Source organism: Rhinolophus sinicus, linkage group LG13 (assembly GCF_036562045.2).
Source record: "Rhinolophus sinicus isolate RSC01 linkage group LG13, ASM3656204v1, whole genome shotgun sequence".
NCBI classification, from domain to species: Eukaryota; Metazoa; Chordata; class Mammalia; order Chiroptera; family Rhinolophidae; genus Rhinolophus; species Rhinolophus sinicus.
The window spans coordinates 16,754,737-16,768,164 of NC_133762.1; the positions used below are offsets into that span (position 1 = coordinate 16,754,737).

The 13,428-nt window shown below is 53.5% G+C and overlaps 1 protein-coding gene across 6 annotated transcripts in view; it reads right to left on the bottom strand.

Moving 5' to 3' along the window:
* The window catches only part of DNAJC5 (DnaJ heat shock protein family (Hsp40) member C5), a 31,451-nt gene extending 19,218 nt beyond the window's left edge, over positions 1-12,233 (bottom strand). Inside the window, exon 1 of one of the 6 annotated variants that reach the window (XR_012491207.1) lies at positions 11,697-12,233. The gene's annotated coding sequence lies outside the window, so the exon portion shown is untranslated. Of the gene's footprint in view, positions 1-11,394; positions 11,658-11,696 lie in introns of those variants that run through there. The other 5 variants (XR_012491206.1, XM_074317629.1, XM_074317628.1 and 2 more) reach the window with 5 other exon arrangements.
* Between the last annotated feature and the right edge of the window lie 1,195 nt (positions 12,234-13,428).

Consider the following 13,428-nt stretch of genomic DNA (forward strand, 5'->3'; position numbering starts at 1 on the left):
CAGTTTACAAAAGTCTCATCAGTCTGTGACAGACTGGAAATTAAAAATCAAATAAAATCTGGTCCTTCACCAAACAGTTTAGGAAGAACTTCTGTAGGGTATGTCCCTAAACAGGGAACCTCGGGTCCCAGACACCCAGCAGGCTCTGCATGTGGAGGACGCCCAGGGCCGCCCAGGCCATCGCATGGACCTGCGTGCTCCGGCCACCCCCACCTCAACCATGACCGGCACTGCCCACTGCCCACCCGTCCACGGGCAGAACAGCACCTCGCCCGCCAGAATCCATCCCATGCGGGCTGCTGGGGGCGACTGTGCCCAGTGCCTGCACCAGGAAGGCCCGGTGACTGCAGGGCTTGTCCACGTGTCAGGACACCCGTCCTTTACTGGTTATAAACGCTACAAACATCCTCTGTTTGCTTGCACTTCTTTTCACTTATCATGGTGGCTTCCAATGAATGTAAGTTCTTCAATTTTTCTGTTGTGGTGAAAACTCAAAAACTTACCACCTTAACCATTTTAAATGGACAGTTCAGTATTCTTAACTGTACGCATTGTTGTATAACAGGACCCACAAGTTCTTGATTTTGATGTAACTGAATATACCAAATCTTTGTAAACCTACAAATTTTTCCCCCATCTCTGTTCAATCAATTCTTCTCAATCCCAAGATCAAAAGTAAATTGTCCTATACTTTCTTGTAAAGTTTTGTCATCCACAGGCGATCTGCTCCACCTGGGCCTAACCTGGCATGAGACACAGCCGCGCTCCAGCTGTCCCGTGATGCCCAGGGCCCCGTCCCAGTAGCCCCGCATGGCCCGTCCTCCCTGGGCTGCGAGCACCCCGGCTCACTGCAAATGCCCAGGGTGAGGGCTTTGGGGGCTCCTGACGGCTGCCCCTTGGATAGCACGGTTCCAGCTGCACGGGGCCCAGGTACGTGTGGGATTTTCTGTGACCCGCGCGTTCTCACTGTGTTGTCAGGGGTCAGCTCCAGGGTTGAGAGCCCTGCTACGCAGAGGGCTGGCTGCAGTCACACTCGGGTTTCCCACTGCACAGGTGGCCAGCACCCCATCCCCAGCTGCTCATGGGTCAACTGCATTCTGTTCTTTCCTTAGCAGTTTATTCAAAAACCTCTAAAATTATCTGAGGCAGTGTCAAAACCTTTTAGAAAAGCTCCAAATCCTTTGCTATTTCTACACACATCATTAGACAATACTGCCTAAAACAACTGTATTTTAATACAAGCATCCATTAGGAAGACGAGGGTTTTAAAGGCAATTATAGGGAAGTCAGCGAATCACTCCTCCTCCCCCCCCCTTCTTCCTCCTCCTCCTCCTCCTCCTCCTCCTCTTCCGTACCTAGGTGTGTGCCCCACCCCCACCCCGCATCCCTGAGCCCAGGCTTCCTGCCCTGAAGTCTGGTGGTGCCATGTAGCAGTGGGGACAGGGCCATGCCACGGGCCTCTCACTGCCTCTGGGGACACCTGAGATGCCGTGGCCTCGTGGCGGGTCCACTCAGGAATGTGCTGGACAGGCACCCTCGGGAGAACAGAATGCTCACAGGAAAGTTGCAGGCCACAAAGATAACCCACTGTACGCGTATGACACAGTCTGAAACTACAGAAGCTACGAAGAAAAAGGCTAAGTGGAAGGAAAAGGCTATTAGGAAGCCTGAGCAGAGAGGGCGCCCTCTAGCAAGAAAATGTAATCAGAGCAGGGACCTCGGCTCTATAATAAACATTGTTTCCACATGTGGAAATAATGTAAGCATTTTATGGATCTTCAGCAATAAACTTCGACACAAGCAACTTTATGGTCACAAAACAATGTAAATTCCTCTGCCTCAGGGCAAAGGTAGAACCTACAACACTCAGAGGAAGAGGAAGAGGGAAAGGATGACGTATTCAAGGACACTCAAGTTAGAGACGGCAGACAACGTGTGTTGCTGATGGAGCACGACACAGTGACGTCGCACAGACCAAGGGAAGCGCACTGCGCGCGTCTGACTGCGCGCGTCTGACTGCGCACGTCTGACACACGGCTACCAGGGTGGCTGTGATACTGCGAAAGGAGAACAAAAGTGCCGCACGCAGCCTCAGCTCAGGACAGAAGGTACATGTAATCCGTTAGGTGAAGGCTGGGAAACTGGCATGTGAGATGCAAGTGAGAAGCAGCAAAACGCCTCTGTGGAGAGAAGGTGCAGTCTGGGAAGGTCCTGCCGCTTTCCTCATACACACTGGACCCAGCCCTACACAAGAAAAATGGCTAAAAATAAAAACACTAAAAATGTTGCTCCGAAGACAGCTGAATTCTAATCCTTAGAGCAATCTTCATTTAAAATCTGCAAAGAACCAGTGGCCAAAGGGCACTCAAGAAGCAGGTGGTCTAATATATGGTGATGGAAGGAGAACTGACTCTGGGTGGTGAACACACAATGGGATTTATAGATGATGTAATACAGAATTGTACACCTGAAATCTATGTAACTTTACTAATAATTGTCACCCCAATCAACTTTGGAAAAAAAAAAAAGCAGGTGGGTCTTGAGCACATGCCCCAGGAAGGGAGCCAGCTGCGCCCCGTGCTGGGGACAGGCTGAGAACAGGGAAAAGGCTCAGAAGAGCAGCATGCCTAGCTCTGGCGTTATCATCGACTCCAAAATAAAAACGTGAGCACACTGCAGAATAGAAGGAACCGGCCACCTATCACTCCAGAGGTGCGATCAAACAACACGGTGAATGTTTAAATTTTTAAAAATTATTACAGTAAAAGACACATTGGCATTAATCTCCCTCAAAATACTCCCCCTCGCTTCGAACACACTTATCCCATCGTTCTTGCCACTTTCGGAAGCAGTTCTAGAAGTCCTCTTTCGTGTCTTTAGTTGCACTTTCGTGGCTGCCTCCATGTCCTGAATCATTTTGACTTTGGGGAAGAGGCAGAAGTCACATGGTGCCAGATCCAGTGAATAAAGTGGATGACGACACACTGTAATGTTTTTATTTGACAGAAATTGCCGTGTACCAACCAGAAGGGACGTGACATGGAGTGTTGTCATAATGGAGGATGGTTTACGGCACACTTTGAAACACCTCTTCTCAACCATAGCTCACTCCCGACTGACTGCACCGAACAAGTTGAAACTTGTCACACACTGTTACTAAGTTTCGATGCGCCGCTTCCTGTATTGAAGATCCCTGCCTTTCCGCTGGATGGCACTCGGCAGCAGCATTCACTGTATTTTGTGATCACAACGGAAAGCCTGTGTCTCACATCACTTCTGGTACGGCCATTTCTGTCAAATAAAAACATTGCGGTGTGTCCTCATCCACCTTATTCACCAGATCTGGCACCATGCGACTTCTGGCTCTTCCCCAAAGTCAAAATGATTCAGGACATGGAGGCAGCCACAACCGTGCAACTAAAGACACTCACGAAAGAGGACGCCCAGAACTGCTTCAGAAAGTGGCAAGAATGATGGGCTGAGTGTATTCGAAGTGAAGGGGAGTATTCTGAGTGGGATTCATGGCAATGTGTCTTTTAGTGCAATGAATTTTTTTGATTTAGACATTCACCGTATTGTTTGATCACACCTCGTATCTGAAGAAGTTATAAGCAGTAGTCAACAAACGTGGAAGGTGGAAAAGAGACGATGCTAAGTGTCACACAGTCTTCTGTTATCTCCATTCCTACCTTAAAACGAATTTCAAATGTAAATAATTCCTCAAGGTGCTGGCAATACAGGAACCCCAAAGATTTTACTTTTCCTCCTTAATTCTGAGAATAAAAAGCAGCACTGATGCTCAGCCTCAAAACAGAGGAATAAAAAGAACAAAACGGTCACTTCTTTAGGGATGACCTCCCACCAACCTTCAAGTTATCAGGCAACCAGCCTGATCGGGCATAGGGACGGTCAATACACCCTGTGCTGGTCACAAAGCAGAGTGTCCATGGATTCCGGCACTGAAAGAAAACCAGTTCTGCCCTCACGACTACACAGCCAGCAGCAGCACCAAGCCTGGCACCCCTGGCGGCAGCAGACAATTGAGGAAGAACCGCAAAGCGCCCCCCAGGGCCACGCCTCGTCCAGAACCGTGGTCTCCCCAATGGTGAAACCGAGCAACTGTCCTGGTCCCGGCAGGGCAGTTGGTAAATGACCAGTCATTTTATCGTAGTAGGGACGTGTGCCCAGACACCAAGTAAGGTTATTGTGTAGTGAACCGATGCTCAGGAAACAGTAAGTCAAAGGGAAGGGAGGTGAGAAGCTGAGCAAAGTAACTGCAGCTAAGAGCGTCAGTCCGAGAGGGCCAAACAACGCGGGCATTCTCAAAGCCCATTGCAGAGGCGGCTGCCTCTGGTCCCTTTGCCAGTGGCCCTCTGGGTCCTTCCTGCTCACCATCGAGTGGGAATAGCAGGGAAGGGAACGGACGGCATGCAATGAGGCCTTGGGGCAGGGTGCCATCTGCAATCCCTCGTATGCGTACACAGGGCCCAGCGCCAGCTCAGACCCCTACCCCCAGAGCACAGTCGACAGACATGTGGCCGGTCCCCCTGTCACTGCACTGCAGCCAGCAAGCCCTCGCCTGTGCACAGCAGCAGAGGAAGGTTCCAGGGCGCAACCATCACTATGACCAAAGACGTCCGGAAAACCTTATTTCCAACTCTAAACACGAACTGACGGGAGAGAAAGTGTCCCTTGGGACAGTGACGTGCTGGTGCTCCAACCTCACAACACCCAAAGTGTCGCCGTGCTTCTCAGGCCGGCAGACACCTGCTGCTCCCCAGGCTCCCTGCAGCCCCAGAAAACTCACAGGCACCTGGCTCTCGGCAGGGCGGGGAACTGAGGGTAGACAGAGTCCACCCGCATGAATGGCCACCAGGAGAAACGCTCTCGTCATCTGCAGGTCATCTCAACTTCAAATACCGTGAACATACGCATGACCACAAGCACAGCCACTCGGGACAGGCAGGCTGAGGTGCCTGTTGAAACATTCTGGGACAGCCCCAGGCTCAGGGCCATCACTGAATGACACTGACAAGCAAGTGACCCACCACCCTGCCTATAGCTCCGCCCCCAAGGTGGACCGGATGCCCCAACAGGGCTGCACTCCAGAACGGAAGCTCGAGGCACACCCGTGGGGAAGAGTTCGTAACATGTGACAGATGAGGCAGTATGTCTTCTGCGTCTCCACGAGGTACACACCCAAAACACAGCTGCTGGTCTCAACACCACCGCCCGGCCTGGGCGCGCACGTCCTCGGGGGAGGCAGCTGGCTGTGTCCCACATGGTGATGGCTTCTGGAGAAGCAGACAGACTGGCTTCCGAGTGACTGCCTGCCCGTGACCACGACCAGATCAAACTATTCCTCAAACCTCATATGCAGCCAAGTATAAGGTGCCAATTACACCGTGACAAGCCAACTGTGAGACGCCTGGTGTCAGAGGTGGTGGGTGTGAAAACGGGAAGCAGCACAATGGTGACACGTCGTGCTCACTGCTGCAATTTGCCAACACTGCACTACAATTCAGGGAGCTCCTATCACGGCAGGCACGGAGGGGCACACGCGCCCTGGACCCACTGAGCGTGCCCAGAAGTCTGCTGCTCGGGCTGCTAGTCCAGTGGGGGTGGGTGGGCAACTCTGGGGTCACCTGCTGGGCTCCGTGATGGGGCGAGTTAGTGGACACCTCCACGTGTCCATTGGCAGTGGGGATGGAGATCGTCTCGCACGGTGTCTGGGAGGGAGCGTGTCAAGTGCTAATGACAGTGCCAGGTACACAGGGGACAGCAGCAAGCAGCCAGCACCAAGACCTGCGCTTCCCAGACAACAAGGCCGAGACTCAGAACGTGGAGCAGTCCACTAGAGGCCACTGAGCTCGGGAAGGGCTGCACACTGAGTCCGGCATGCTTCTCAGCACCCATTTCACAAACGGGGGTATGTCTTCCTGAGCCCCACAACTGGCCTTCTTGCACATTAAGTCTTACCTGAGTACGGCACTGTATCAGCCCTCCCCTTATTTTTTAAACAAAAATAAACACACGTATAGACCAATTCTATAATGCTGAGTTGAAGTTAAGCTGGTTATAATTTATTTAACTGTTCGGTGGAACACTAGTATTAACTACTGCTGCACACGTTCCTTCTCGGGGAGACCTACCTTGAAGCCTTTAGGGGCTGCCATCTAACTCAGTGAGGCAGACTGAGTGCCGTCCACTAGTCTCACTCTGGGACCACCCGGGCCACCAGCAACACGGAGACGAGCCGTCCAGCAGCTGGATGGCTGTTCTGAGTTGAGGACAGGGCAGAGGCCGTGGGTCTCCCCAGCTCTGCTTCACAATACACTGCGACGATGATGGCTGAGATAGGCCACAGGAAAAGGCACCAAGCACTGCGCCTCCCCAGACCAGAGCGGGGCGGGTGCCAGGCTGTGCCACTCCCACCTGTTTGCACCACAACCCACTGGCCTGAGCAACATGGAGCCAGAGCCAGTCCACATGGCCGCCAGCCACCAACAGACCCTCAGAGGATGGGCCACAGCTCCCCTTGCATGGGGCGTTTCATGAAGTGTCAGCAGGGGCACACGCATGAGGCAAGGACGGGGGCCACATCAACACTAGTACCAGGGAGCAAAGGGCGCGGCTGGTGACAGTCAGTCAGGATCAGCCAACTCGGCGGGCGAGGCAGGAGGGACCAGCACCAACAGAAACGGCACTCTGCGAGGTGTAAATCCTGTGTTGTCACTTTAACACGCGTGCCGTGTTTGTGTGTATTCAACCACACCTTTATACTGGAGAAAACACGTGACCCTCAGTTTCCTTATCTATAAACTGGGTTAACAGCTACCCTGCGAGGCTGCCCTGAGGACGCGGCAGATGTGCGCTGAGTAACCCTGGCCCCTCACAAACACAGGCTGGGTCACTTCGGGGGGGTTTCCTATGGGGGAGGGGCATCCTCTAAGTGAACTTCATGAGAAACCTACTGGTTCAAACAGAGAGCAACTTAACTGGCACTGGTTACGAAATACCTCACAGATAACTGTCATCCGTAACTGTAGACTTTCTAGTTTCATCACAAAATGAAACAGGACCATTAGACGCCTCAAAATCTGAACTTCACATGTAGATGAAGTCCAGTCCAGTAAAAGCCTTTCTCCAGAACACAACTTCTGTTTTAGTTAACTTAAAAAAGGGATGTTGACTGGTTTCGTGCTTTTAAAAAAATTCGTTTATGACTAAACTTTTTACTTTACTTATAACTAAGTTCCTATTTTAGAGGACACAGCAAATTTTATTGCAACTGGAAAAACCTCAGATTCTAATATCAAACACCACAGCAGCAGCTCAATGACCACCAGGATGTAAAGTGGTAAAATCCCATATGGGTGAGAACAGACACACACTGACTGAACATAAACTTGTAATAGATGACAACAATCATAAAGTCTGTACTCTCTGATCCAGAATTTTCCACTATTTATCTTAGCGAAACCCTCTCACAATACATTTAACACTGCTACTTAATAAAAATTAAATGGGACTGCCTAGCTAAAAACTACACATTTGCTAAATCCCTTCCAAAAGCAGAAGTAAAAACTACAAGTCAGGCGGAGGCAGCCACTGCTCTGCAGAGCGGGGGTCACTCCTGTCCACCGCCTACAGCTTCTTCCCAACAGGCACTGTCTGCCAGGAACCCACGGTGGCCTGTGTCCTTGGGCCTCAGCCCCTGAAGCAACGCGGGGTTAGAACAAGACAGCAGATTTGTCACTGCACCAAGTGACAAAAACAGGCACAGGGCAGGGAGAGCTCTCTAAGAAAGGCGCCGGCCACCCCACAGCCTGCCAGGGCGGGCACAGCGACAGGGTGGCCCGTCAGCATTCCCAGCCTCTGACTCCCAGCTGCAACTTTACAACCAGTTTGTACAGAATTCCTCCGAAACAGCAATGGAGACACCAAATGACTGTACCTTTTGTCTTGTAAAACACCTCGTTTGCTGGCCATACACGTCCAATATAGAAAAGTTACAAGGACGATAAAGTTACAAACGACCCATGACGATGGGTAAGGCTCACTCACACTCATACATTCAAGGAATAGTCACGACAACTAACAGTGGGTCACACTACTTAAAACTATTAGTCAGGTTTAACATACAAAGGTTTCTGCCACACGACAAAGTTTTAAAACCATTCACGCAGATACCTGTACAACGCAGAATGATTGTGGAATCAAGTGAAACTTTAATGTCTACAGACCAGTCCTGAAAAGGAAACTGCTTAGGATGCCATTTTCCCTGACACCCAAGGCCGGTCTCACTCCCTACTTCCTTCTTTAGAGAATGAGATGCGACACTTCATTTCTGCAATTTCAGTGTTAACTACCAATGCGTTTGCAAAACTCTTAGAATTTAACACTATTTTTATTTGCTGAAGACCTAAATTTATTAAATATCCGCCAGAACCAAGAACCGGGGCGGAACGCATTATTTCACTGACACTACTCACACAAAACGAATGCAGAGGACAAAACACAAGTCTGAAGGCAAGGCTGCCGGGGAATGTAATCCCCAAACCTCGGTGCGGGACAGCAGACCCGCTGCTAATCCTTCCTGAGCATGTCATTATCATCGAGCTGCCCTGGTGCCAGGCCAGCAGGTAGGCAGCAAAGGCACAGCAATTCCCTCTGGCAAGGGGGGCACAGCGTTTTCTCACTGTTCAGCATCTCTGTTGACGAGATAGCTCTCCACTTGTCATCTCCTGCACCCCGCCCCCCTCCAGGCAGGCAGGGCAAGTGCCGTGACCCTCCTTTTAGTGCTGCTTGTCCTCTTTCAGGAAGGAAAGCCTGGCACGGACTCCACAGGCACATGGGGGGAGGACTAGGACAGAGCAGGTGTCTGCAACCCCAAACGCACTGCTCTAACCCTTCGGTTCATCCCAGGGGTGCCGCAGTTTCCACTGCCAAGCAGACAGCACTCACCAAGGAGGGCACCAGCAAGAGTAGCAGTCTCCCCTACTTGTTGTGCAAGAATCCGTCCCCTGGAGGCAGCGGGGTCTGTTTCCGTACTGGAAAACCGGCTGCCTTCGTGGGCTGAGGTCTGGTTTGCCTAGGGCATTGCACGCTCCAGCCCTGCCCCGTGTACTTTACAGGAAGGGGCAGGCATTTTCCAAGGGCGGTATGTGTACATACCATGACTCTAGAAGGAAACTCCCATCTTACATGCCTTATCATGACCTCTAGGCTCACTGCATTTTAGTCATTCATTCAATGAACATTACTGAACGTCTGCTACATCCCAGGACCAACGAGAGCCCCTCATATCTGGGTCAGCAGCTGGCTATGGGATTCTGCGTAGTGGTGTCAGGTAGGAGGTCAGACACGGACCAGTACATGAGGCCCGAATTCAAGCCCCAGGTCTGAGAGTGAGCAGGCACTGGTCTCCAGGGTACCTCACAACTGAGCACAGTGGCACACACCCTCTGCAAGTGAGGGGACTCAAGGACAAAGATGGTGCAGAAATTCAAGCCCCGGACATTAAGAGTCGCCTGAGCAACACAGGAACATCCACCCACCCGCTCTGAGTTAAGAAGGGCACAAGGTGAAGGTCCTAGACACGACCCCAGAGTCCTTCAGTCACAAAGCAGGACCCAGTTTGGCTTCGTCACAGCAGCACAGTGACAACAGCTCACTTTCCAACAGATTACTCCACCTCCCTCCACTTAACCAACCCATGTCACCTGGTATTAAGACCAGCATGTGGGATTTTGGGTTTTTTTGGGGGGGATAACCAAACACAAAATTTCTGAAAGCATTATCACCAGTGGAGATCTGACTTTAAAAGCTTTATTATTTTGAAATAATCATAAAGATTCACAGGGAGGCCCCAAGCACCTCTGATCTACCTGTAACTGGTTGTGCCCAAAGGGAGGCGACTTGCCACAGACCTCCCTCGGAACCCAGTACCCCCAAGTGCTCAGTACTCACACACGATGACTTCCAAGTGACAAAGTCATCGCATCACCCAGCTGTCAGTAGGCTCGTAGCTTTCATTCACTCAACAAGTATTTACTGGACACACAGTATTGCCTGCAACTGTTCTTTGCACAGAAAAGTCTCTCTATGGACCCTACCTCATAGTAAAATAGTAAGTGTAACAAACATGTGTAATTAAATAGGACATTAAAACAATCAGGTGCTGTGGGAAATCAGGGAAGGGAGACAGGAAACAGGAGGCAGCAGGCTGAAATTTGAGGGAGAGTAGTCAGGGAAGGCCTGGCCTCAGGGAGCACGGGGGTGAGGAAGTTGAGTGTTCCGGGCAGACCTGAAAACAGCATGTGTGTTTGCTCAGAGCGCAGCAAACAGGAGGCGGCAGTGAGTCAGGAGACAGGCCACACAGGGCTGGGGACGGCCCAACAGGGGCTCCCATCCAGAGGCCACAGTGGCTCACAGTCTCCCCCACACACCCGAGTGTCTGCTCAGCCCAAAACCCCTCCAACACTCTGCCTTCACCATGGCCGAAGGGGCCCTGTAACGCTCATCTCCCGGAGTCCAGTGCTGGTCCACGATCACCACCCACAATGACCCTGGGAGACAATGCCGTCTGCACCACCCAGGCACGTCTGCTACACAGCCGGCCGGCCATGCTACCGAGTCCTAGAACCGCGACACAGGCGACAGGAGAACAGTCCAGTATGACATCTCCCAAAGGCTTCGCATCTCATCTCCCATCTGACACATTCCTCAGTCCTGAAATTCAGCACAGTATTTAACAAGAGAAAAGCAAGTAAATGAACACAGGTCCTTTGCCTAGCTTCGCCTTTGCGCAACCATGGTAACAGATGGGGCCACTTTTTGATTCGATGATCTCGTCATCAAGACGTTTTTTAAACAGACAACTAAGTCAGGAAAAGGTGTCTAACAATCCAAACACAGCGCCGATTAGGTTCTGACCGGCTGGGTAAAACGCCCCGTGAAGCCTAAACCTCGGGACAGAGAAAGAATGAAACCGGAAACTTTTGCTTCCTTTCCCTGCGTGACACAACTGAGTGAATTTTGAGAAACCACCACTCGGGCACATGGGAGAGGCTCTCCTTAATCCAACCGCCCCACGGACACCGATACCCAGGAAGGCAAGGACCCTCTGTCACGGGGACAGCGGGAGCGGAGAGACGGCTGCGCGGTCGCCGCGACCCGCAGAGCCGGGATGGCCTGGCGGCGCCCCGCGCAGACCCGCGAGACCCCGGAGTGCGACCCCACCCACACGCGAACGCGGCCCGCTCGGGGCCCCGACGAGGGCACGCCGCACCCTGCGCACCCAGCGGCACCCCGCGTCTTCCGGCGGGCGCGGACCCCGCGGGGCGACCCTGACAAAGACACGCGCGGCGCCGGCCCCCGCGGTGGGCGCACCTTTCCGCCCGCCCGGGGGTCGCCCCGCCGCTGGGTCCGCCGCCCAAACCGCAGCGCCACCGGCCCCCGCCGCAGCAGCGCTCCGGGGAAGCTCCTCCCGCAGACCCCGAGCCCCGGCCCGGAGCGAGGGTCGCCGCCATTTCCGGCCGCGGGCGCGCCGCCCCTCGCCCCGAGGTCCCCGTCACACCAGGCCGCCCCCCGACTTCATTCCGAGGCCCCCGCACAGCCCCGCCACAGCCCCGCCCCGCGCCCGCCACCCACCGGGTCTGACGCGAGGCCCGCTGGGCCCGCCGCGAGCTCACCTGTCCGCGCGCCCGTCCGCCCGCCCGCCCGCCGACTCCGCGGCTCCGCGACTCTGCGGCTCCGCTCCGCGACGCTGCTGGGCAGCCGGCCGACGCGCTCCTCAGCCGGGGCTGCACCTCGGGGACCCCGGGCGTCGGCGGCAGCGGCGGGGGCAGCGGCAGAGGGCGCGGGAGCAGTACCGGCAGAGGCGGGGGCGCGCACGCTCACGCACGCACCCGCACCGGCGCGCGCGCCCCCGGAAGGACGTGGGCTCCGGCGGGTCGCAGTCGCGGACGAGGCAGGCCGCGCGTGCGCCCAGAGCACTAGGCAGACGCTCCGCCCACCTAGGGGCGGAGTCCCAAATGACAGCCCTGGGGCCGAGGCCCCAGACCTGTGGGCGGAGCTTGTTCTGTGGAGCCGGAAGCGCCAGCCGCCAGGCGGTGGCGAGGCCTGCGGCGGATGCACAAGGTGCTCATAGGTGAGCGGGCAGGTGCTGCGGCGAGCCGCACGGAAGAAGAGGTGCGGGGACTTGTCTCGAAGCTGAGTGTGCAGCGCTTTACGTAAGGTGGAGAAAACGTAATTGTCATCAAAGAACGCGAGAGGGAACTGGTGAGAGATGACCCGGAGGCGGACGCCCCACAACCAGCCACTGTTGGGGACTGACGTTTGCTCCTCCCTAGAGCGCAGAGATAGGACTTCCTTCCTGCGCAGTCACCAAAGGGCCACTTCCATCATCCAGTCACCCTCTCCCCCCCCCCCCCGCCAGAATCACCTACAAACGGCGTGGAAGGGCAGAAACCAACTTTCACTCCCTTCCCTCCCTGGCTCCTCCCATTGACCCCGAGGGAGGGGAGACCTTCCCTATCTAGACTCCTGTAACGGAGTACCTGCTGTTCCTCCTAGAGCGGTTTGTGCCGGTTTTCATCCTAAAAGCCACTCCCACAGGCTTTTCTGGTCAGTGCTCCTGCCTCCGGGCTTCCACTCTTGCCATTGGCCATTTGTCTTCTTATAACAGAAACCTGATGACATCCAAGGCTTCCTATGACAGTAAAATTCAAACTCTTGGCCAACAAGCCCCAGCCCCCATCTACCTCTGCCCTCTTACACCTCTTTACCATCATGCTGGCCCTGGACTGCCCAGTTGGTCCCAGGCTCTGGGCCTGTAAGTGGCAGAGAGCTCGGGAAGTCTCCTGGCAGTCATTCAATTGTGCAATATCAAGCAGGCAGCAAGAAAAGGCCCATGAAAACCAAGAAGCAGAAAGGCCAGGCTGATATCTGTGTCTGTTGATTCAGCGGGTGAAAGATCTGGGGCCAGAATCATAGGATAAATGAGACAACAAGGAGTGGGCACCAATTTCAGACTGAAGTTGAAGCCGTGTCCAGCCTGTGTTGGGAGCTACAAAAACAAATGAATCAGGTCTTAGGGAGGCCCCCCCAACCTAGGAGTTCTGCTTTAGGGACATTCTTCCTAAGAAAATGTTCCCAAATACAGGAAAAGCTGTCAGCACTAGGCAGCTCTTGGTGTTTATATAACACTGAAGACGGAAACCTGCCTACTGTACAAGTAAGCACATTCAAAAGGAATGGTGTATAGTTAAGAAGGAAAACGGCCACAAAGGCTTACTTTGCTCCTGAGAGCAAAATAAGACGCATGCTACCTAAAGTCCCTTATCACAAATACTTTATAAACAAGCAAGCCAACCTGTTGGGAGAAAATATGACAGGAAGGATACCGGTGTGCTTCCCATGGCC